General features: G+C 44.2%; 1 long non-coding RNA gene across 1 annotated transcript; it reads right to left on the bottom strand.

Annotated features, from left to right (window-relative positions):
- Window positions 1–20,269: 20,269 nt before the first annotated feature.
- On the bottom strand, window positions 20,270–23,041 carry LOC308471261. The gene is made up of 2 exons (XR_013982854.1): window positions 22,541–23,041; window positions 20,270–22,279 (listed from the first exon to the last, which is right to left on the bottom strand). It is a non-coding gene; the product is annotated as an uncharacterized lncRNA (long non-coding RNA).
- Between the last annotated feature and the right edge of the window lie 2,349 nt (window positions 23,042–25,390).

The following is a 25,390-nucleotide window of genomic DNA, read 5'->3' as shown; positions in this document are numbered from 1 at the left end:
GCTTATGCTTTTATGGTTGTTTAATTATGTTTTACAAGCTGTTTTTTATACTGCTGACAAGCCAGTATACATTGAGGATCACAATGGAGGAAAGGCAAAGTATAAATATTCTAAATAAATAAGTGACACATTCATTTAAGAGTCTTTCTATAAAATCACAGGTGCCCCTCAAAAAAAGGAAAAGGGGGGTGCAGGGAAGCCACTTACCTATAGCAAGTAAAGCATTTATCCAGGCAATGTACAATTGGAAATATTTTGGAATTCTTAGTGTTCCGCGAAGATTTCAGCCTTTGTGAATTCCACATTAATGTGCAGAACAGAAACTCACTGGGATATACTGAATGTTCTGACACCATTCTCAGCTCAAAAAAAGTAGCAATTATTATTATTATTATTATTATTATTATTATTATTATTTATTTGTACCCCTCCCATCTGGCTGAGTTTTCCCAGCCACTCTGGGTGGCTTCCAACGAAGATTTAAAATACATTAAAATGTCACACATTAAAAACTTCCCTGAACAGGGCTGCCTTCAGATGTCTTCTAAATGTCAGGTAGTTGTTTATCTCTTTGACATCTGATGGGAGGGCGTTCCACAGGGCGGGTGCTACTACCGAGAAGGCCCTCTGCCTGTGTGTTTATGTGTGTGTTTATTTTAAAAAAAATTAAAAATGCATTGCTTTGAGGGAAGCTGTTTAAATATAAATTTTCATGAGGATTAAACAAAACCACAGCTTAATGTGCCAATGAATTTATCCTGCAAAAGTGACATGGACTAATTATGAACCCTCTCTATTGGTTCATTTTGACCTTTCAAGCCATCACTGCACAGCCTCCAAATTTCCTCAGATGAAAACAGGAATGTATTTTACATCAGTTCCACTGCCCTCAGAGGCTGCGGCAGGGATGCAGGCGCAGCAGCCAAATGAAGCAAGCTGGAGCCAAGTGACCATAACGGCCACTCTTAGCGCTTGCAACCCCTCGCAGCCATGACAGCAGCCTCACAGACAGGCCCCGCCCCTTCTCTCCCTCACCCACCGCTGTCTTTATGGGAGACGGAAAGACTGGGACAACCCAGTGAGAGGGGGGGGGGTGTATAAATAATAAATATTGTAGTTGTTGTTAGAAGAATTTAAGGTCTCAAATATATACTAAATTAAATGTTCATAAAGAAAAGCAATGACAAACCTAGACAGCATCTTAAAAAGCAGAGACATCACCTTGCCAACAAAGGTCCGTATAGTTAAAGTTATGGTTTTCCCAGTAGTGATGTATGGAAGTGAGAGCTGGACCATAAAGAAGGCTGATCGCTGAAGAATTGATGCTTTTGAATTATGGTGCTGGAGGAGACACTTGAGAGTCCCATGGATCCCATTTGATCTCCCATGGAAGATCAAACCTATCCATTCTGAAGGAAATCAGCCCTGAGTGCTCACTGGAAGGACAGATCCTGAAGCTGAGACTCCAATACTTTGGCCACCTCATGAGAAGAGAAGACTCCCTGGAAAAGACCCTGATGTTGGGAAAGATGGAGGGCACAAGGAAAAGGGGACAACAGAGGACGAGATGGTTGGACAGTGTTCTCGAAGCTACCAGCATGAGTTTGACCAAACTGCGGGAGGCAGTGGAAGACAGGAGTGCCTGGCGTGCTCTGGTCCATGGGGTCACGAAGAGTCGGTCACGACTAAACGACTAAACAACAACAACAACAAAATGTGCAAGGCAAACACATACATAAGGATATAAACCACGTGTCTGAAATAGTACAGTCATACCTCATGTTACGTTTGTTTCAGGTTGAGCATTTTCAGGTTGTGTCCCACGGTGACCCGGAAGTACCAAAAAGGTTTACTTCTGGGTTTCGCTGCTTGCGTATGCGCAGACACGCAAAATGACATCACACGCATGCACAGAAGCAACGACTTGCAAACCGCGCACGCGCAGACGCAGAGTGCATTCTGCTCATGTTGCAAATGGGCCTCCGGAATGGATCCCATTCACAACCAGAGGTACCACTGTACAGGAAAGCAGTCCTGAAGCCATTTTAACTCTCCCAAAGCATTTTGACTCTCCCAAATTGACCTCATATGGAAGTGAGAGCTGGATCATAAAGAAGGCTGATCACCAAAGAATTGATGCTTTTGAATTGTGGTGCTGGAGGAGACTCTTGAGAGTCCCATGGACTGCAAGAAGATCAAACCTATCCATTCTGAAGGAAATCAGCCCTGAGTGCTCACTGGAAGGACAGATCCTGAAGCTGAGGCTCCAATACTTTGGCCACCTCATGAGAAGAGAAGACTCCCTGGAAAAGACCCTGATGTTGGGAAAGATGGAGGGCACAAGGAGAAGGTGACAACAGAGGAGGAGATGGCTGGACAGTGTTCTTGTAGCTACTAGCATGAGTTTGACCAAACTGCGGGAGGCAGTGGAAGACAGGAGTGCCTGGTGTGCTCTGGTCCATGGGGTCATGAAGAGTCGGACAGGCTAAACGACTAAACAACAACAACAACAATTCCTCTGCAAGGTGGAAGGAAATGGGAAAGCCTCCCCATAGTCTTTTGATTACCTGTCTCAAGGGCATATTTGTGTATGAATAGGATGAGCCCGTGACCTGGATTCAGGAATTAAAGTATTTACCATCACAAAAGAATGGCCAGGCTGCCCAGGTAGGGCAATCAGTGACCACAGACAGGTTTCCTGGCAACAGGATTTCTGCTGTAGACAGCCTCCTGTTAGGTATTTCTGCTGTACCTCCTGTGAAGTATTTCTACAGCCTCCTTCTGTGATGTATGTATGATGTTTAGCAGGCTGCTCTTGGGCTGCTACAGGGTGGGCAGTTTCAAAAGTCTATATAAGGGCTTGTGCCCCATTGTTCTGGGTTCCTCCTCCCTCCTGCGTGTGGTGAGTGAGGACCTCTGTTGCAACAGTTTAATAAAGATCAGGCTTACTAGCTGCTTTGCTTCTCAATATTCTCTGGTTGGCCTCTGATATTTTCTCCTATTGACAGGGAACCCACTTAAGGACTCAATACGGGCTCTTGGATACCCCATAAGGGAAAAGGAGCAGTTTGTTTTCCTTATAACATTATTATTGTCCCTATTTTCATCAGAGAAATGTTGGAGGATATGGAACAAGGCCCAAAACTCTTACAAGCCTGAACTGGCTCAGGATTGAGGCTTTGGCCAAATTCACTGCACAGCACTAATAGTTTCCCCTGTGCCTCCCATTTCATCACATTCTCCAATTTTTTGGAGCCTTACCTATCTTTAAATTTCTCAGCGTTTGTTACAGGTATCCCAGATTGATTCCTCCCCCCCCCCCCGATAGTATCTTCTGCGCCTCCGGCAGTCGTTCATTAAACACAGCTGTATAGATTAATTGATGGTTGCTAAATATGCTTTGATGAGCTTTTTTATTTCCTTCTCTTGTGATCGTTATTAGACTTGCTGCCAGGACTCTCTGTTAGTCCATATCAAACACCCTAGTAAAACTTAGCATTTATATAGGTTTTGGCAGGGGGTACGGGATGTACATGGGCCCTGCCCTTAGTTCCTTGGAGGAAGATTTTTTTTAAAAAATGTAGCTCATAACTACCAGGCAATCAAAATAAATCATTAAAATGAACCCCTGCTTTTCTAGCTGGGCCAGTTTTTTTCCATTGTCAGAATTTGGGGTCTCTGGTTACAGAATTTGTGGGGAGGAGGTCAGCGCAGAATATTGCACCGCCTGTCTTTTCCTTGTTTCAGCTCAGCAGCCTTTCAGAGGCTCGGCCACATTTCTTGGGAGATCCTCAGTCATTAAAAAAGAAAGGAGAGAGAATTGATAACACTGAGTCATAAACTTGCCAGGTGCAATTTTCCCAGTGGCCCTTGCAGAGAGTAGGAGGGGAGGGGAGTAGAGGAGGGGAGGGCGACGGAAGGTATCAAGAGAGAGCACAATTGCATCGTTGTTCAGTAATTGCTCTGCTCCACGCTCATATTTTGATGTTGGTGGGAAGAGGGAGATGTGCTCAGGCGAGGCATCCTTGGAGAGGAAAGCATGGAAGTGAGACAAGGTGAGTGTGGGAAGGGGGTTAGCAGCTGCACAGAGAAGCAGGCAGAGAGAAGAGGTGGTCACAATGACCCACTTTGCCCGTGGGTACTCATTTCCATACACTTCAAGTTGCTAGCTGGGGGGGGGGGGTGAGGGGTTGCTGTGCTGGCCATCTGCATCGTTGTTTTGCTGTGTTGCTGCAAATGGAAGAGGAAGACCCAGGGAAAATAGAATCATAGTAGGAAGGGGTTCTATGGTCATCTAGTCCAACCCCCTGCAATGCAGGAATCTCAGCTAAAGCATCCATGACAGATAAACATCCAACCTCTGCTTAAGAGCCTCCAAGGAAGGAGAGTCCACAACCTCCAGAGGGAGACCGTTCCACTAGAAGAATCAGAATCAGAATCAGAAGAATCAGAATCAGCTGAGCCATTCAAGATGTTGGCATGCCCTGGCAGCACTTAGTAGAGCACGTATAAAGCCATGCCAGCGAGGGCAGAAGGTGGGGGAACAGTTTTATTTTCTTCTCTCTGCCAGTTCCAGGTTGATGTAGCTGAGGGGCTCAAGGACAAAGCCCACCCTGACCCCACCCTGAAATGTTTTGGGGTGTTCCACTGGGTATCAGCAGTGGGAGAACTGCCAGTGGGAGGTTCCCACCCACCGGGGGAAAGCTCAGGACTTCTGCTGTGGTGGAGTTCCACCACTAGCAGTGGTCCTCGTTGACAGCAGAGGCCAACAGAAAGGCAACTCTGAACCATTCCTAACCCTAACTCTCCCACCCTCCTTCAGTCATCAACATGATGGGTTTAAGGTTGTGTTGTAACCCCCATCGTTCAGCCAGGACACTGAGGTCCAGCTCCGAGGGCCTTCTGGTGGTTCCCTCACTGCGAGAAGTGAAGTTACAGGGAACAAGGCAGAGGGCCTTCTTGGTGGTGGTGCCTGCCCTGTGGAACGCCCTCCCATCAGATGTCAAGGAAATAAAAAACTATCTGACTTTTAGAAGACTTCTGAAGGCAAGCCTGTTTAGGGAAGTTTTTAATGTTTGATGCTTTATTCTGTTTTAATATTTTGTTGGGAGCCGCCCAGAGTGGCTGGGGAAACATCCTGATCAAATTTGCAGATGACACCAAACTGGGAGGGGTGGCTAACACCCCAGAGGACAGGATCACACTTCAAAACGACCTTGACAGATTAGAGAACTGGGCCAAAACAAACAAGATGGATTTTAACAGGGAGAAATGTAAAGTATTGCACTTGGGCAAAAAAAATGAGAGGCACAAATACAAGATGGGTGACACCTGGCTTGAGAGCAGTACATGTGAAAAGGATCTAGGAGTCTTGGTTGACCACAAACTTGACATGAGCCAACAGTGTGACGCGGCAGCTAAAAAAGCCAATGCAATTCTGGGCTGCATCAATAGGAGTATAGCATCTAGATCAAGGGAAGTAATAGTGCCACTGTATTCTGCTCTGGTCAGACCTCACCTGGAGTACTGTGTCCAGTTCTGGGCACCACAGTTCAAGAAGGACACTGACAAACTGGAACGTGTCCAGAGGAGGGCAACCAAAATGGTCAAAGGCCTGGAAACGATGCCTTATGAGGAACGGCTAAGGGAGCTGGGCATGTTTAGCCTGGAGAAGAGGAGGTTAAGGGGTGATATGATAGCCATGTTCAAATATATAAAAGGATGTCACATAGAGGAGGGAGAAAGGTTGTTTTCTGCTGCTCCAGAGAAGCGGACACGGAGCAATGGATCCAAACTACAAGAAAGAAGATTCCACCTAAACATTAGGAAGAACTTCCTGACAGTAAGAGCTGTTCGACAGTGGAATTTGCTGCCAAGGTGTGTGGTGGAGTCTCCTTCTTTGGAGGTCTTTAAGCAGAGGCTTGACAACCATATGTCAGGAGTGCTCTGATGGTGTTTCCTGCTTGGCAGGGGGTTGGACTTGATGGCCCTTGTGGTCTCTTCCAACTCTATGATTCTATGAAATAATAAAAAAACATTAGTATTGTTATTATTATAGCCTTAGACAGAAGGCAATGCAGGCACACTCAGAGACGTACAGAAGAGCAAGGAGCATTTAAGACAAAACCAAAAAACCTGAAATCAAACAGATAGATGAGAAAAGAGCTATCCTTACACACCTGAAGAGATACCTGTATTAAATAAGAATGGCCCTGCTGAAGACCCAGTGGGTCGTCATTTTTTGCTTTCTTGATTTGGGCCATAATTCTTCTGAACCGACTACTGTAAGAGCTGTGGGGTTGCCACAGTATTATGTCTGTATTCTCCCCTCACATCCTTCGATAACTAGATTTTCATTAAGATGAAACAGCTCAATGCCTTTTATTGAGGTTTCATCACCCGAATGGAATTTTTCTCTTAGATGGGAGTGTTTAGATGGAAAGATTAAACTTTCTTTTAAATAAGTCCAGTGACGTACGTGGTGTGTGCTTTGCATGTGTATGTGTAAGAGAGGAGTGGGAGTAATGAAGATCTGTTTGATCTGTTGTTCAAATATGGATTATGGAAGCAGCCCAATGAGCCACAGTGTTGTTAATGATTTTTTGCCTCTGAAAAAAGTGGAGCTCTGGCATGGCACTTACAGAGAGCAGCCACCCATCTTTTTCTTTGCCTGTTTCATCTTGCTCTGTACACAATGTGCTTTTGTCTCTGCCTGGCCTTGTCTTCTCCTCTGCTCCTAGTCTTACTCTTTCTTTGGCTGCTTTAAGGTTGTCTAAGAACCTTTTAATGAGGGTGAAAGAGGAGAGCGCAAAATATGGTTTGAAGCTCAACATAAAAAAAAATGAAGATCATGGCCACTGGTCCCATCACTTCCTGGCAAATAGAAGGGAAAGAAATGGAGGCAGTGAGAGATTTTACTTTCTTGGGCTCCATGATCACTGCAGATGGTGACAGCAGCCACGAAATTAAAAGACACCTGCTTCTTGGGAGAAAAGCAATGACAAACCTAGGCAGCATCTTAAAAAGTAGAGACATCACCTTGCCAACAAAGGTCCGTATAGTTAAAGCTATGGTTTTCCCAGTAGTGATGTATGGAAGTGAGAGCTGGACCATAAAGAAGGCTGATCGCCGAAGAATTGATGCTTTTGAATTATGGTGCTGGAGGAGACTCTTGAGAGTCCCATCAAACCTATCCATTCTTAAGGAAATCAGCCCTGAGTGCTCACTGGAAGGACAGATCGTGAAGCTGAGGCTCCAATACTTTGGCCACCTCATGAGAAGAGAAGACTCCCTGGAAAAGACCCTGATGTTGGGAAAGATGGAGGGCACAAGGAGAAGGGGATGACAGAGGACGAGATGGTTGGATAGTGTTCTTGAAACTACCAGCATGAGTTTGACCAAACTGCGGGAGGCAGTGGAAGACAGGAGTGCTCTGGTCCATGGGGTCACAAAGAGTCGGACACGACTAAACGACTAAACAACTGTTTGGGTTCTCATGGAAGCCTTCAGAGGTGGTGTTAGTTCTGCTGCCTTTCAGCATCCCAAGGAAATGAACCTCCAAGCTGTGTCATCTACTCATGCAAGAGAATGAGATTCACAAGGTGGTAGAATGGACCAAGCCACTTCTAACTGCAGGTATGTGTGTGCCTAGTGGGGAAGAATCATGTTTTTAAATTCTCCTTCGTCTTCAAAATAAAAGAAAATAAGCCCATCAGAGAGAAAGGCTGTTTAAAGCATAGGGGATCAATCACAAATGTAAGACCCAGCTTTTACCTGCCAAAGTCAAGTTTCAGCCTGCCATATTGATTCAAAATGACACCCAGAATCCAAATGTCAACATAGAACTTGGGAAACCTTGTGCTGAATTTGGTGAAAATATTTTGAGAGGCAACTGTTAAGTCATGAGTGAACATATCAGACAACACAGCGATTCTTCAAACAGCTCTTGTTTATTCACATGCCAGAACAGAACTGAACTGAACGGTTTAGCCAGCCTGCTTATATAGAGCTCCAGTACAATGCAACTGTAACCACTTTCTGTAACTATCCAATCACTGAGCATCGCTTTCAATCCCCTATTTCATATGTGGACCTGAGTGAAAACTATCTACAGTATCCCCCTGCTGGCCCAGGGTGAGAACTTCAGTACATAACACCAACTGCACAGGGCCGGATTTAGGTCTGATGAGGCCCTAAGCTACTGAAGGTAATGGGGCCCTTTATATGTGCTATTTTAGGGAGCAGGCTAGCAGGCGGGGCCCATTACTTACATCATAGGAGCCTACACAACACAAAACACTGTTCCTGTATGTATTTTTTTTTATTTGTTTGTTTTTTCTTATATTTTGGAAATGTACATTCAGGTTTTTTTTCCCTTTAATTTTTTGGGGGGGCCCCAAGAGAGTGGGTCCCTAAGCTATAGCTTGTTTAGCTTATACGTAAGTCTGTCACTGCAACTGCAAAAAAACAAAAAGCAAACTGGTTAAGGCATGCCAAAGTGATATTTTAGCCTGCCATGTTGATTCAAAATGGTGTCCAAACAGTGATGAAGTCTGGTGCCCCCAACTCAGGGATCCTTGTGCTGGGTTTGGCATCAATATCTTGAAAAGTGTCTGAATCTATGCCAAAAAAACAGGTGGACACCAATGTCATGTTTTGGTCCCCTATCTTGGTTCAAAATGGTAGCCAGCATCTAAGCATCAATGAAGACTGCTACCCACACCTCAGGAACCCCCATGCAAAGCCTGGTGACAATATCTCAAGAGGTGGCCAAACCTATAGAAAAGAAATGGACAAGCAGAGAAATGGGCAAACCACTTCCCAAAATATATATTGGACAGCAGGGCAGGAAGTTGGCTGACAGGGGTCAGGGGTCAGTGCTGTTGGACAGCAGCTGAGGTCCACACTCCAGCAGAGAGCCCTCAAGCCCTTTTCCTTGTGGTTACTACCTGTTCACCTGCCCTCTCTAAGGAAATCAGCAGTAAAAGAACAAGGAAAAGAAGTGACTTCAGCATGAGTTGTTCTCTCTCTCTTCACAAAGTGGTACCTATTGGGCCTAGAGGGCAAAGCAAGCAAAAGGGCAGTAGAGGCACACCTGCCAAGGAGACAGGAGGATGGGCCCTCTGGCAGCATCTTGCCTAGGGATGGATGTATCTGGCGGTTTCAATTTCTCTCATTTCCTCATTTTTCTGATCTTAAGTTCAGTTCCCCACATCAGTTTACCTTTTAAAAAATCATTTTGGGACCAGACTTAGTGTTAGGTAAAGGTAAAGGGACCCCTGAACATTAGGTCCAGTCATGGCCGACTCTGGGGTTGCGGCACTCATCTCGCTTTACTGGCCAAGGGAGCCGGCGTACAGCATGTGGCCAGCATGACTAAGCCGCTTCTGGCGAACCAGAGCAGCGCACGGAAACGCCGTTTACCTTCCCGCCAGAGCGGTACCTATTTATCTACTTGCACTTTGACGTGCTTTCAAACTGCTAGGTTGGCAGGAGCAAGGACCGAGCAACGGGAGCTCACCCCATCGTGGGGATTCGAACTGCCAACCTTCTGATCGGCAAGTCCTAGGCTCTGTGGTTTAACCCACAGCACCACCCATCTGTAAAAGGTTTTTGTGTTGGTTTTGTTTTTGGAAGAAGGAGGATGGGGGGGGGGGAGAGATACTTACTCCTTGATAATAAAAGGCATGTGGGTGACTTGGCCCCCTTTACTTATCTGTTCTCCATGTTTTTTTCATGCTTTCTGATTGTGCTACAGCCACAGTCTACCGTATTTTCCGCTCTATAGGACGCACTTTTCCCCCTCCAAAAATGAAGGGGAAATGTGTGTGCGTCCTATGGAGCGAATGCAGGCTCCTTGGTTTCAGCGATAGCAATACGAAGCCTGCGAAGCGCAGAGGGAGAGCTCCCCCTGCACTCCGGAGGCTTCGCATTGCTTTCGCTGAAGCTGCCTGAAGCCCCCCAGAGCGCAGGGAACTCCCGCTACGCTCCGGGGGCTTCAGGCAGCTATCCGCAAACCTTTGGAGTGCAGCAGGAGTTCCCGCTGCGCTCCGAAGGCTTGCGGATGGCCACCTGAAGCCCCCGGAGCGTAGCGTGAACGTGTTCTCCCCCTCTAAAACAAGGTGCGTCCTATAGAGCGAAAAATACGGTAGATTGCATTGATCAGTACAGTATGGCTTGGTGGTACGGTACTTGTCAGCATGTGCTGTAGTCGTACACCTTAGGAATAGAGTATCTCAGGCCCCAGGCACAAATGTGGCAAGTGCTGGATTTACGTATAAGCTAAACAAGCTATAGCTTAGGGCCCCACGCTCTTGGGGGCCCAAAAAAAATTAAAGGGGAAAAAAACCACTGGATGTACATTTCCAAAATATAAGATAAAAGACAAATAAAATAAAATCTACAATTATTATTTCATGTTATAGCAAGTTTCTAGAGACTAGATTATGAGTCTTTGAAAACTGTGTTTCTATAGGAACTTTTGTTGTTGCCAAATGCCAATGTGTTTGCATTATTGTTTGTTATGAATACAAAAATCATTTTAAGTTAGAGCTTAATTATTATTTCACTATTAATATACTTTTCCTTAATTGTATTTGACTATTAATATACTTCTTCTTAATTGTATTTCAGTTCAACAATTACTTTGATAAAATACATGTTTTGTTATGTGCAAATGGCTTGAGATACCTATTAGGTCCATAAATTACCATATAGCATATATTCAACACAAAGAACAGTGGCAATTTGTTGTTGACAAAGGACAGCCGGACATATAAAGGGCCCCATTACCTTCAGTAGCTTAGGACCTCATCAAACCTAAATCCGGCCCTGAATGTGGCCCTCCAAATTTCTCTTTCTGGCTCTCAGAACTGTCCCACGCCACACAGCATCTCATTAGACCACACCTCTGAGTGACCTTGCTTCACCCTCCTCGTGTTTTGCCTGGCTGGAGTGACCCTTGCACTGTAATGATGTCACTTGTTTGGACGGAGAATGGAGAGGAATGTTCTTGCGTGTACAAAGAAAAAATTAACATTTGCTGCCCCACCCACTTTTGCCTTTGGCCCCGCCCACAACTATCATGTGACCCTCAGAAGGCTGTCCTGATGGATCCCTGGTCTGACAATGTTTCTCCACCCTTTTATTTATTTTTTAAAGCATTTTCTGTGGCTAGGACCTGGAAATGAAGCCGGAGGGTTTATTAAATTAATAATAATAATTCAAGAGTTGGCAATTCTCCATGGACAAAGTGTCCCCAGGCTGCTCTTTAAGGGTAAAGCAGGACTGTGATTGAACCCCACCCTTTAGAGAACCACAAAACATGAATGTGCTTCTGCAAGGAATGGGGTGGCTGCCAGGTTGTTTTTTAGTCGTTTAGTCATGTCTGACTCTTCATGACCCCATGGACCAGAGCACACCAGGCACTCCTGTCTTCCACTGCCTCCCGCAGTTTGGACAAACTCATGCTGGTAGCTTCGAGAACACTGTCCCACCATCTCGTCCTCTGTCGTCCCCTTCTCCTTGTGCCCTCCATCTTTCCCAACATCAGGGTCTTTTCCAGGGAGTCTTCTCTTCTCATGAGGTGGCCAAAGTATTGGAGCCTCAGCTTCAGGATCTGTCCTTCCAGTGAGCACTCAGGGCTGATTTCCTTCAGAATGGATAGGTTTGATCTTCTTGCAGTCCATGGGACTCTCAAGAGTCTCCTCCAGCACCATAATTCAAAAGCATAAATTCTTCGGCGATCAGCCTTCTTTATGGTCCAGCTCTCACTTCCATACATCACTACTGGGAAAACCATAGCTTTAACTATATGGACTTTTGCTTAGGTTGCCTATCCCTGAACTAATCTAAGCTTCCCTTTCAAGCTGCAACAGATGGCACTCTGCTGAACTCACAAATGTGTGGAAAGAATAATATCTACGTACTTATATAATCTTCTAGCATCTAATCACATCCCAACAATGTAGACAGAGCAGGGTTGCATAGGAACAAAGCCTTGCAAAAGTGACGCTGTCATCTCACAGACAGCTAAGCTGTAACAGTCCTTTTGCTGCTGGCATCCTGACTGTAAATTACTTGCCTCCTGGTGAGGGGAGACTGATTTTTATTAGTAAAATGGCAGTGTGAAAAGGGTTACATTCCCTCCACCTTCGCCATGGTCCCAATCCAAGTCTGCAGATTCTGGGGTTGAACCTCGGGTCTTCTGTACACCAAGCAAATTCTCTATCACTGAACCACAGCCCTCCTCCGGAAGCACACATTTCACGTACCCAAACCACCCACTTGCGGCAGGCCATAAACTGGAACGCTCAGATTTTTTTAAGGAGCATGCAAAGTGGAATAATCACTCAGACATACCTTAATGTGAAATTAACAAGAGACAATAATAATGCAGTGATGTAAGCCACTTATTTTAACCTATAATTACTTCTATGTCATGAAACGCAAAATATGGAGCAACTCCATGCAAAGCACATTCTTTTTGTCTTCTAGTAAACTCTTTAGCTTACTAATTGCCATTGTTAAGTTTAACCAAACAGAATGAGTCTCACTTTAGTTGCTCCCGCTGCTTTTTCGAAGTGATTATGCCATTTTTTGGAAGAGAGTTCAGGGAAAGAAACATTGCTGCCAAATTCATGCTTGCCTCACATTTTCCAGTTGTTAGTGTAGGTGAAAAAGAAAAAAATAGGAAGGAGAATTCCTTTCTGCCAAGATTCAGGTTTGGGGCAGGCACTCTTTGGTGAGAGAACCCCAGCAGAGATTTAAAATAACAAAATATGCAGCAAAGTAAGGTGTGGCAATATATGCTGTTTGACTTTTCAACTATGCCCTTGTGAGTTCCAAAACTTCCCTCTTCCCCCAGCAGAGGAAAAGCCCATACATTTGATAAGTTAAAAATTAGTTTACTTACAAATTCTGCAAAGGTCAGGTTTGTGTGCTTTTCCATGCACAAGTCAAAAAAGTTGCATCACAAAGTGGTGAAAGTCCCTAAACAACTGGTACAAGAACTCAAGAGAGGCTTGTGAAAGCCATGCAGTCTGAAGAGAGCAGCTCAGATCTCCTCACATACCAAAGCTCACTTGTAGAATGGGCTTGATTACCTAGTTTCTCCCAAGGTGGGGGGAATTGGACGTAGCTAAACCTAGCAGGACAGTGTACTGTATGGTATTAACTCATTTATGCATTAATTGGACTTAAGTACAGTGGATCCTTGGGTTGCAAATGTGATCCGTGCGGGAGGCACGTTCACAACCCCACAGCGTTCACAACCTGCAGTGCTGCTTCTGCGCATGAACGGGTTGTGATTCGGCGCTTTTGCACATGCGCAAAGCACGATTTAGTGTTTGTGCACATGCGCGAGTGCTGAAACCCAGAAGTAACCCGTTCCAGTACTTCCAGGTCCAGCGCGGTGCGCAACCCGAAAACACATAACCTGAAGTGTTTGTAACCCGACGTACCACTGTATGTTGGTTTTATGAGGCTGGTTATCCCACAATTAGTTCAATTAGAAGTGTCAACATGAAACATTCACTTGAATGTGTGCACAGTAGACTGTGTGAGCTGGGAGCTGGTTCCGTAGCAAAAAAAATCTACCAGTCCCTTCTTCAAAACAATCTATAGCAGAGACATTCAAATGACTCTAGGGTTTTTCTTGGTTTTGCATGCTGATGTGGTCACATTAGCAGAGAAAGCCAGGGCTTTTTCACATCACCTGTTCCTCTTCTTTTCTCTAAACGAAAACCTCTCAAAGGCTGCAGCCATACCTCACAGAGTCGCTCCAACCGCTCAATCGTTTTGGTTTTTCTTTTCTGAACCTTTTCCAGCGCTACAATATCCTGTACTGTAGTGAAGGGACAAAAACTGCCTTTGGTATTCCAAGTGTGGTTACACCCAGTGCTATTTTTCTAGAAAAAGAGGTGCCACAATAGTTAATTTCTTTATGTGGAAAGGGAAAGGGCAAAATTTTGCCCATCAGATCAAGTAACTAACTATATTGGGTCAGCTGTGGTCTTGGGCTCACTAGTTCCGATTGTTTCAGTTTGTTGCAAACAGCTTCTCCAGCCATATTGTTTGTTCAACAGCTTTAAAATAATCTCTTGAACGATTGCAACAGTAGGGAGAAAGTTGCAAAAATAGGAGGAGCTGCCAATCTGCTTTAAAAACACGCAGAGCAGCGGAAGGTTCACCGACAACACCCTGTTGTGAATTAGACTTAATGTGTGAAGTTGGCCCAAGCTGGCTTCACCTCTTGATAAACCAGCCATACAGTCATTTTAATACAATTCCACATCACAACTCACCACAACCCTTGATAAGCTTCCAAATGTGACATGAGTTATGATCTGCAGATGCAATGGGATAGAAACATGTGAATGACTTAGCATACTAAGTTTAAGCTGACTCCAACATGTCTAACGTGATCTGAAAAGTGTGAGTTACCCAGATATTGCATGGATAGTTGTTGTGCTGTGAGTAAAGGGTAAAGGTAAAGGACCCCTGGACGGTTAAGTCCAGTCAAAGACGAATATGGGGTTGCAGTTCTCATCTCGCTTTCAGGCTGAGGGATTCGGCGTTTGTCCACAGACAGCGTTTGTCCATGACAGAAACCACAGTGTGTGGAAACACTGTTTACCTTCCTGCCACAGTGGTACCTGGCATGCTTTTGAACTGCTAGGTTGGCAGGAGCTGGGACAGAGCAACAGGAGCTCACCCCGTCGCATGGATTTGAACCGCTGACCTTCCGATCAGCAAGCCCAAGAGGCTCAGTGGTTTAGACCACAGTACCACCCTCTCCTATTGTGCTGTGAATAGTACGCCTTGCCACTTAACTAAGCTCATCAGTCAAAAGAGTAATTCCTGTCTAGTCAGAATCCCTGAGGTTCAGATCACAAGCAGGGCCAGATCAGAGTCTAGGGAGCAAAATTTTAAAATGATGTTCTATTCTTAAACATAGACCGTCCTTATGATAATTAAGTGAACTGGGTTACTGTTATCTGCATTTTAGAAATTGGGAGGAGGAGGTAGGGGAGGAGGAGAACCACAGGGAAGCCTGAGTTCATTCTTTGTAAATTCCAGTAAGATCTGATCTGAACCTCCTGAGGTATATTCCCATTGGACCAAAGCAGTGTGAGTCCCCTTTGCTGCTTCTGATCTCCCTTGATGTGAAAAGAGATATGTGCCAGGCATAAACAGGAAGTTTAGAAACAGTGAAGCGAGATTAGTAATGTGCCAAATGTTTGTCTGTTTCACTTACATATGTAAAATGGGGAGCTGAATTCCTCTCTGAGAATGCTAAATATTCACCTGTTCTGCTGCACCTGTGTGCATGCTTCCCCTGGTCATCTGCTGCTTGTTTGGGGCCCTTTTTTCTTATAACAAATCTGATCCCAACCAATCAGGAATCATGTTTTGAACCCCACACAGTCAATCAGATCTGGTTATGTGATGATGTCACAAAGCCAGCTGAGAGTGAGGGCACTTCTTTCTGCCCTCATTCTGAATGGGTGAACACATCCTTTTTCACAACACCCCTGCAATAAGTACTAGAAACAGGTGCTTATCTGGAAAAAAAGCTCCCCTCTTTGGGCTCAGTCCCTAGCTGAGAGCTTTCCCTCCCCTCTGTTTTCTCAACACCGCTGAAGATTCAGGAGGTGGCAGGTTCAGTTGATTGTGCTTCCTCCTAAAACCTCTTCCCCTTCCCCGTGCTTTCTATATGCACGGAGGTTATTATTATTATTATTATTATTATTATTATTATTATTATGTGTGGAACATTCAAACATGCAACACTCCCACCCTACAGCCTCCCAAAATCTGCTGCCTGAAATAGTATTATCTGGGGAAAGCTTTACTGCTTGATTTTGCAGATTTTATAAAGTGGCTTTTCAGTTTAAGACGGATTCAGGTATGTCTGGATCCCTTTGCTATGTGCTCTCACGGTGTCCTGCTATGCATGTTCTGATCACTAGATGGAGAGATAACAGTTTCAAAAAGAATGGAGCCACGAGCCTCAGACAAGTCCAGTCCTTTGTGTCTCCTTCCTTGCCGGCTGGAATTTTCTGCTGCTTGTTTTCCCTCTTGTTGTATTTCTTTATCGAGGCATAAATTCCATTCCCAACCCTGAACCTCCGTCAGGGAGGACATGAATTCAAAATGCTTAATTCTATTTAAGTCATCTTTTTTATACAAAGATGCATAGTCTCAAAACGGCATTGTCCTTGCTTCTTATCCATGATAGGGCATATATAGTTGGCCCGGTCGCAATCCCTTAACCGCTTTTCCCAGTGCAGAAAGCACTAAGAGGTCTTTTGAAAAGTGAGGCTAGATCAGTGGTTCCCAATCTTTTTTGGCCATGCACCACCTAAGCATCTCTAAAACCCTGGTTGCCCCCCCCCCCCCGCCGTTACATATAATTCTTATTATTCAAAAAGTGAATTCCTATTCACGTGGAGGAAGTCTGCAAGGCCATTAACTTGGTCTAACTCATTCTCGAATTGCCCCCCTTAAAATCAAATTGCCCCCCTCTGGGGTATGTGCCCCACATTGGGAACCACGGGGCTAGAGGCTAGCTGGAGAGAACTAACTTTGAATGAAATGTATATGCCAGCTTCTCCATTTGATTTGCAGTTATGGGGAATGCAAGCACTGTTTTGGGTGGTATATAGACGTTAATCAGCATTAAAGGTAAAGGTACCCCTGACCATTAGATCCAGTCGCGGACAACTCTAGGGTTGCGTGCTCATCTCGCTCTATAGGCCGAGGGAGCCGGTGTTTGTCCGCAGACAGCTTCTGGGTCATGTGGTCAGCAGGACTAAGCTGCTTCTGGCGAACCAGAGCTCTGGTTCGCCATTTACCTTCCCGCCGAGTGGTACCTATTTATCTACTTGCACTTTGTGCTTTTGAACTGCTAGGTTGGCAGGAGCAGGGACCGAGCAATGGGAGCTCACCTGTCATGGGGATTCGAACCGCCGATCTTCTGATCGGCAAGTCCTAGGCTCTGTGGTTTAGACCACAGTGCCACCCGCGTCCCTAATCAGCATTAAACATACTTTCAAAACATACTTTCAAGCCAGCAGTGCAAATGGGTTACATGGAATCGTGGCTGTTGTAGCTGCATTGGAGATGAAACATGCTAGACTGTTTTAGGTGTTCAGGTGACAGATCCCCTGCTAAGATTTTTAGTGTTCAACTAGAAACCACATGGGATGTTTCCTTCTTGGATACACCAACTGCAAGCAGTGGAGGCACAGGTACAAATCCTTTGATGTTTCCATGTTTGTTCTTGCCAACTGCATAGACCTGTGTCTGTGTGGGCTGCAGAAATTGGCTGTCCGGCCCCCAAAGAGAAGCCATCAGAATGAGGCTGGCTTTAAAGCTTAGTATTGTTTTGAGTTTGGATGGGGTGGTGGTGGCAGGCTGTATGCTGAGACCCTTCTATTTTCTGGATCCAGCAAGTCCCAAAATCTAAGCAGGGATTCAAATTCCTGGAATAGCCAGGCTAGCTTTCTGAAGAGGCAACGGCCTGAGTATGGTCACTAAGGTAACAAAGGAAGCATGATAATAAATGCTGGAAATGTAAAGAAAAAGAAGGAACCTTTTAGCACATGTGGTGGATGTGCCCCAAGGTAAAAGAATTCTGGGAAAGGATTTATAATGAACTGAAAAAAGTGTTGAAAAACACATTTATTAAAAAACCAGAAGCCTTTTTACTTGGTATAGTGGGGGGGGGGGTGAAATCCCCAAAAAGGGTGTTACTTTTTTTCTGTATGCCACAACAGCTGCAAGAATATTGCTAGGAAAGAATTGGAAGAAACAAGATTTACCAACTATAGAAGAATGGCAGATGAAGATGATGGACTATATGGAACTTGCCGAACTGACCGGGAGACTCTGAGACCAGAGAGAAGAGACGGTGGAAGAAGACTGGAAGAAGTTTAAGGAATATTTGAAAAAATATGTTAATATTTAAATCTTAGAATAGCTTTGGAAATGGATTTACGCTGTAAGGTTAGAAGTAGAAGATAGTGTATTTTAAAATAGTATTATTTGTAAGTGATAAAATGCGAAGATTTTTATGGTTTAAGTTGTTGTTGTTGTTTAGTCGTTTAGTCGTGTCCGACTCTTCGTGACCCTATGGACCAGAGCACGCCAGGCACTTCTGTCCTCCACTGCCTCCCGCAGTTTGGACAAACTCATGCTGGTAGCTTCGAGAACACTATCCAACCATCTTGTCCTCTGTTGTCCCCTTCTCCTTGTGCCCTCCATCTTTCCCAACATCAGAGTCTTTTCCAGGGAGTCTTCTCTTCTCATGAGGTGGCCAAAGTATTGGAGCCTCAGCTTCAGGATCTGTCCTTCCAGTGAGCACTCAGGGCTGATTTCCTTCAGAATGGATAGGTTTGATCTTCTTGCAGTCCATGGGACTCTCAAGAGTCTCCTCCAGCACCATAATTCAAAAGCGTCAATTCTTCGGCAATCAGCCTTCTTTATGGTCCAGCTCTCACTTCCATACATCACTACTGGGAAAACCATAGCTTTAACTATACGGACCTTTGTTGGCAAGGTGATGTCTCTACTTTTTAAGATGCTGTCTAGGTTTGTCATTGCTTTTCTCCCAAGAAGCAGGCGTCTTAATTTCGTGGCTGCTGTCACCATCTGCAGTGATCATGGAGCCCAAGAAAGTAAAATCTCTCACTGCCTCCATTTCTTCCCCTTCTAATTGCCAGGAGGTGATGGGACCAGTGACCAAGATCTTTGTTTTTTTGATGTTGAGCTTCAGACCATATTTTGCACTCTCCTCTTTCACCCTCAATAAAAGGTTCTTTAATTCCTCCTCACTTTCTGCCATCAAGGTTGTGTCATCTGCATATCTGAGGTTGTTGATATTTCTTCCGGCAATCTTAATTCCGGCTTGGAATTCATCCAGCCCAGCCTTTCGCATGATGAATTCTGCATATAAGTTAAATAAGCTTGGAGACAATATACAGCCTTGTCGTACTCCTTTCCCAATTTTGAACCAATCAGTTGTTCCATATCCAGTTCATGGTTAAAGTAAGTATGATTAAAAAATGGTTAGAAATTATGATATATGTAAACTGCTAAAGATGAGGTAAAATGAAAAGCAGATAGGGGGGACTTGGGGAAGCCCAACTAACAATGTTTAGAAAAAAATAAGGATAAGACAAGAATGTTTTGTATTGTTTGTTTTTCTGTTTGTGTTGTTTATTTGTGTCATAAAATGAATAAAAAAATCTAGGGGGGAAAGGTAACGAAGGAAGCAGGTCTGTGCCAGAGCATGCTCCCTATCCCTCAACCATCTGACAGTTGGAAAGACTCTCCCCTAACACCCTTACACTCCAAATAATGCTACTATCATAATATCATAATGATAATAACAATAATCATACTAATAATAATAGTAAACCACCATAAGTTTACATTGCAGATACAGTTACCATCAGTACAGGATTCCTAAATTAATCATATAGGTTAATATAAGCCCTTCAGATGTCCACATAGATATCCACACAACATTGATACCTATGTGAAATATGTTTGACTGTAGCCAGGGCAATGAGGTCCCAAGACCATTGCATAATAGAATGTGGGTTTTTATCCTTCCAGGCTCAGAGCAACTATAAGAGGTTGCAAAACACACTTTTTGTCATCCAGCTGTTAATCCCTAGACTACAGGAGTAGTTCAAAAGTACATGAACAGCTGCAAATATCAAGAACTTCTCCAGTATAAAATTGATGCAAGTAACAACTGCAGAGAAAAGGGAATATATCACTGGACAAAGCCACATCATATGCGTTCTCTGCCCAACGCAAAGGATGTTCCAGGTGATCAGAGATACACCATGGGCATAATGAGACCTCATGTCTCCCTTTTCTTTATACCAAATGAAGTCATGACGGGGTTAGGCTGGGTACAGGAAAGAAGCCACCATTCCTGTTAATACTGCAGCTGTATAGTACAGTCCTAAGTATGGGGACAAGTCCTAATTCCTGTGCCTCCACTGTCAGAGGTGGTGAGCCTCTGAATGTCAGTTGCTGGGAATTGTTGGTGCAAAAAAGCAAATATATAAAGGAGAATTCATGGATGCGAAGATCCAAGTACTCTCCCCAGCAGAGAGTTAAATTCACAAAATATGCAGCCATGAAAACTGTGGAAATATAGGCTATTGAGTAAAATTTGCCCTTCCAAGAGAGTTTCAAAATTTCCCTCTTCCCCTGGTATAGGGAAAGACCACATGTCTTTGGTAGGCTAAAAAATGGTTTACTTACCAACTCTCCAAAGGTCAAATTCATTGTATGATTGTGGTTGCATGTGCACAGGCAGTAAAATGTACAAAGGGGTGAAAGTTCCTAAATTATTGGTACAGGAGCACAAGAATGGTTGGAGAGAGCCAGGCAGCTGAGCTGGAGCAACCAGCTCAAATCTCCTCACACATTGAGTTTCTTGGGTGACCTGGAAGGAACAAAGGCTTAAATATTTCTTCCCAAGGTAAGGGGAAGTGACATAGCTAAGCCTGGCAGGACAGAATACTTTGTGGTTTTAACCCTTTCATGCATTAATTAGATTTAAGCGGGTTGGTTATATGAGACTTGTTATCCCACAGGAATCACGAACAGGGAGAGTGCTGTTTCATTCACATTCTGCTTTGTGGGTTTCCCATAGGCACTGTGAGAACAGGAGGCTGGTGGCTTGATCCAGCAGTCTGACTATCCTTCCATTTTTAAGTAAGTCCCATTACATTCATTACGCTCACTGCTAGTAAATGTGCTTAGAGCTGCAGTTCAAATTAAGCCACCTTGTTGTTCAACCAAGTATTATTGCAACATATTCTAAATGATCATGGGAGTGAATGTCTCTTTGGCAGGAGGGAATCCCAGTCTCTAAGTGTGGGTAGGAGTACAGCTGAAGCACTTTTGCCCCTCAACTAAGGATGTTGAATCTGTGGCCCTGGAATCCATGGCAATGGATATATAATTTTTTTAATTATATTTTCTGTTTTGCAATTTAAAATACTCATTTAACCATCCTTAAAATATCCATGACTTCCCTTGTCCTCTTTCCATGGTTCATTTTGCATATCATAAGTACCTGCATATTTTACAAAAACTAAACCATTCAGTATTCCATTATTACATCCATCCAAATTTATTTACACTGTTGAATTTATCTTAATGCCGCCAACGTTTTCAAGCGTACACAACTCCCCCCCCCCCATGTATTCAATAAACATTTTCCAATCTTCTCTAAACGTATGCTCTTCTTGTTCTCTTATTTTATATGTTAAGTCTGCAAGCTGCACGTATTCCATCAGCTTAAGTTGCCATTCTTCTTTAGTTGGGACCTCGCTAATTTTCCATTTTTGTGCCCATGGCAATGGATTCCAAGCTCCTGTGAATCCTCAGTCAGCATGGCCAATGATGGAAGCTGGAGTCCCTTAAAAAATGGATGTGCATCATTTGTCCTAGAGCCATGTCTCTCCCCCCCCCCCCCCATTTTCTATCTGCCTACAGTGGAAGACAAAATTGTCCCTAATGGAAGCAGATATGCCCACACCTTGTCAGATGTGGGGTGGAGGGGAATCAACATACGTTTCTAAAAACAAACCAAGGGAGCTTTCAAGTGCAGGATAAGTTGAAGAACGATAAAAACGAAACACCTTCTCCCCGTGTCGTTTGCAATTACACTGCCATAGCAAGCGATGGAAACTTGGACATGCCGAAATCATGGGAGGTGCCTTGTCATGTAACCTAAGCGGTTTAGGCTGCAATCCTATCTGCACTTACCTGGAAGTAAGCCCCGTGGAAATGAATGGGGCTTACGTCTGAGTAGGCACATATAGGCTTGCACTGTCAGTCTCACTACACCGCTATGAAGCCATGATGATAGTCTATTTTAGAAAGAGGGGATTTAAGATAAAGGCCATCTGGCAACTTGATCTGCTCCACCCCTCATATTCAGGGAAGCCACCAGAGAAGCTAGCCTCCTCCTCCCCAGCTTGTCTAGCCACTCGAGTGATTTTAGAAAAGTTATATTTCTTTCGCCCTGGTTTATTATTCCTGGTAAGGAAATGTCTATTTGAAACTATGGGTGGGGGAGAAAATGGATTCAGTTCACCATTAAAGGCGAACCAAGGCAATTCGCACTGCTCTGAATTTTGCAATGCAGTTCCACAACCAAGTAACATGTACAGAAATGCTTGTACTGGGTAAGGTGTGACGAAAAAGGTGTGACCCCTCTTCTGGCTTCTCTACATTGCTCTTACTTACCATATTTTTCGCTCTATAAGACTCACTAGACCACAAGACGCACCTAGTTTTTGGAGGAGGAAAACAAGAAAAAAAATATTCTGAATCTCAGAAGCCAGAACAGCAAGAGGGATCGCTGCGCAGTGAAAGCAGCAATCCCACTTGCTGTTCTGGCTTCTGGAATAGCTGCACAGCCTGCATTCGCTCCATAAGACGCACACACATTTTCCCTTACTTTTTAGGAGGGGAAAAGTGAGACTTATAGAGCAAAAAATACAGTAAGTGTGATTACTATATATACATTCTATAAATGTCTAAAATTCCTTAATAAATTTTTGTATTATACTTTAGACATACATTCCTTATTATATTACAGCATTACATCTTGTGTTCTAACCAAATGTTTGCAATAAATATTATGAGTTTTGTTTCAGTCCTGTGAGTGTCTTTATTTATGTACAGTTTTCTCTAAGTATATCATACATTTGGACCATTCTTTTTGGAATTTCTCATCGTCCTGCTGTCGGATTCTTCCAGTTAGCCTTGCTATTTCCACATACTCCAACCGCATACTTTCTGTTGCCATTCTTCAATTGTCGGAATATTCTGTTGTTTCCATCTCTGTGTGAGGAGTAGTCTTCCTGCTGTTGTGACATTGTTGTTTAGTCATTTAGTCGTGTCCGACTCTTCGTAACCCAATGGACCAGAGCACGCCAGGCACTCCTGTCTTCCATTGCCTCCCGCAGTTTGGTCAAACTCATGCTGGTAGCTTCGAGAACACTGTACAACCATCTCGTCCTCTGTCATCCCCTTCTCCTTGTGCCCTCAATCTTTCCCAACATCAGGGTGTTTCCAGGGAGTCTTCTCTTCTCATGAGGTGGCCAAAGTATTGGAGCCTCAGCTTCAGGATCTGTCCCTCCAGTGAGCACTCAGGGCTGATTTCCTTCAGAATGGATAGGTTTGATCTTCTTGCAGTCCATGGGACTCTCAAGAGTCTCCTCCAGCACCAGAATTCAAAAGCATCAATTCTTTGGCAATCATCCTTCTTTATGGTCCAGCTCTCACTTCCATACATAGAATCATAGAATCATAGAGTTGGAAGAGACCACAAGGGCCATCGAGTCCAACCCCCTGCCAAGCAGGAAACACCACCAGAGCACTCCTGACATATGGTTGTCAAGCCTCTGCTTAAAGACCTCCAAAGAAGGAGACTCCACCACACTCCTTGGCAGCAAATTCCACTGTCGAACAGCTCTTACTGTCAGGAAGTTCTTCCTAATGTTTAGGTGGAATCTTCTTTCTTGTAGTTTGGATCCATTGCTCCGTGTCCGCTTCTCTGGAGCAGCAGAAAACAACCTTTCTCCCTCCTCTATGTGACATCCTTTTATATATTTGAACATGGCTATCATATCACCCCTTAACCTCCTCTTCTCCAGGCTAAACATGCCCAGCTCCCTTAGCCGTTCCTCATAAGGCATCGTTTCCAGGCCTTTGACCATTTTGGTTGCCCTCCTCTGGACACGTTCCAGTTTGTCAGTGTCCTTCTTGAACTGTGGTGCCCAGAACTGGACACAGTACTCCAGGTGAGGTCTGACCAGAGCAGAATACAGTGGCACTATTACTTCCCTTGATCTAGATGCTATACTCCTATTGATGAGGCCCAGAATTGCATTGGCTTTTTTAGCTGCCACGTCACACTGTTGGCTCATGTCAAGTTTGTGGTCAACCAAGACTCCTAGATCCTTTTCACATGTACTGCTCTCAAGCCAGGTGTCACCCATCTTGTATTTGTGCCTCTCAATTTTTTTGCCCAAGTGCAATACTTTACATTTCTCCCTGTTAAAATCCATCTTGTTTGTTTTTGCCCTGTTCTCTAATCTGTCAAGGTCGTTTTGAAGTGTGATCCTGTCCTCTGGGGTGTTAGCCACCCCTCCCAGTTTGGTGTCATCTGCAAATTTGATCAGGATGCCCTTGAGTCCATCATCCAAGTCGTTGATAAAGATGTTGAATAAGACCGGGCCCAAGACAGAACCCTGTGGCACCCCACTAGTCACTCTTCTCCAGGATGAAGAGGAACCATTGATGAGCACCCTTTGGGTTCGGTCAGTCAGCCAGTTACAAATCCACTGAGTGGTAGCATAGTCAAGACCGCATTTTACCAGCTTCTTTACAAGAATATCATGGGGCACCTTGTCAAATGCCTTGCTGAAATCAAGGTAGGCTACATCCATTGCGTTCCCTTCATCTACCAGGCTTGTAATTCTGTCAAAAAACGAGATCAGGTTAGTCTGACATGACTTATTTTTCAGAAATCCATGCTGACTATTGGTGATCACAGGATTCCTTTCTAGGTGCTCACAGACTGTTTGCTTAATGATCTGCTCCAGAATCTTCCCTGGTATTGATGTCAGACTGACTGGGCGGTAATTATTTGGGTCCTCTCTTTTCCCCTTTTTGAAAATAGGGACAACATTTGCCCTCCTCCAGTCTGCTGGGACTTCACCTGTTCTCCAGGAATTCTCAAAGATGACTGCCAGTGGTTCTGAGATCACATCTGCCAGTTCTTTTAATACTCTTGGATGCAGTTCATCTGGCCCTGGAGACTTGAATACATCTAAACTAGCCAAGTATTCTTGTACTATCTCCTTAGTTATTCTAGGCTGTTTTTCCTCTGCTGAATCATTTGCTCCAAATTCTTCAGGTCGGGCATTGTTTTCTTTATCGGAGAAGACTGAGGCAAAGAAGGCATTGAGGAGTTCAACCCTTTCTGTGTTCCCTGTTTGCATTTCACCATCTTCTCCTCTGAGTGACCCCACTGTTTCTTTGTTCTTCCTTTTGCTACGAACATACCCATAAAAGCCTTTTTTGTTGCTTTTAACCTCTCTAGCAAGCCTGAGTTCATTCTGTGCTTTAGCTTTTCTGACTTTGTGTCTACACGTGCTGGCTATTTGTTTGAATTCCTCTTTGGTGGTTTCCCCCCTTTTCCATTTTTTGTACACATCCTTTTTTAATCTTAACTCAGTTAAAAGTTCTTTAGATAGCCACCCTGGCTTCTTTAGGCACCTTCCATGTTTCCGTCTCATTGGTATTGCCTGAAGTTGTGCTTTTACTATCTCGCTCTTAACAA

The sequence above is a fragment of the Podarcis pityusensis genome, assembly GCF_964106645.2.
Source record: "Podarcis pityusensis genome assembly, chromosome: 2".
NCBI lineage: Eukaryota > Metazoa > Chordata > Lepidosauria > Squamata > Lacertidae > Podarcis > Podarcis pityusensis.
Note: the sequence above shows the minus strand (reverse complement) of the source record. Positions and strands in the feature narration are given on the sequence as shown.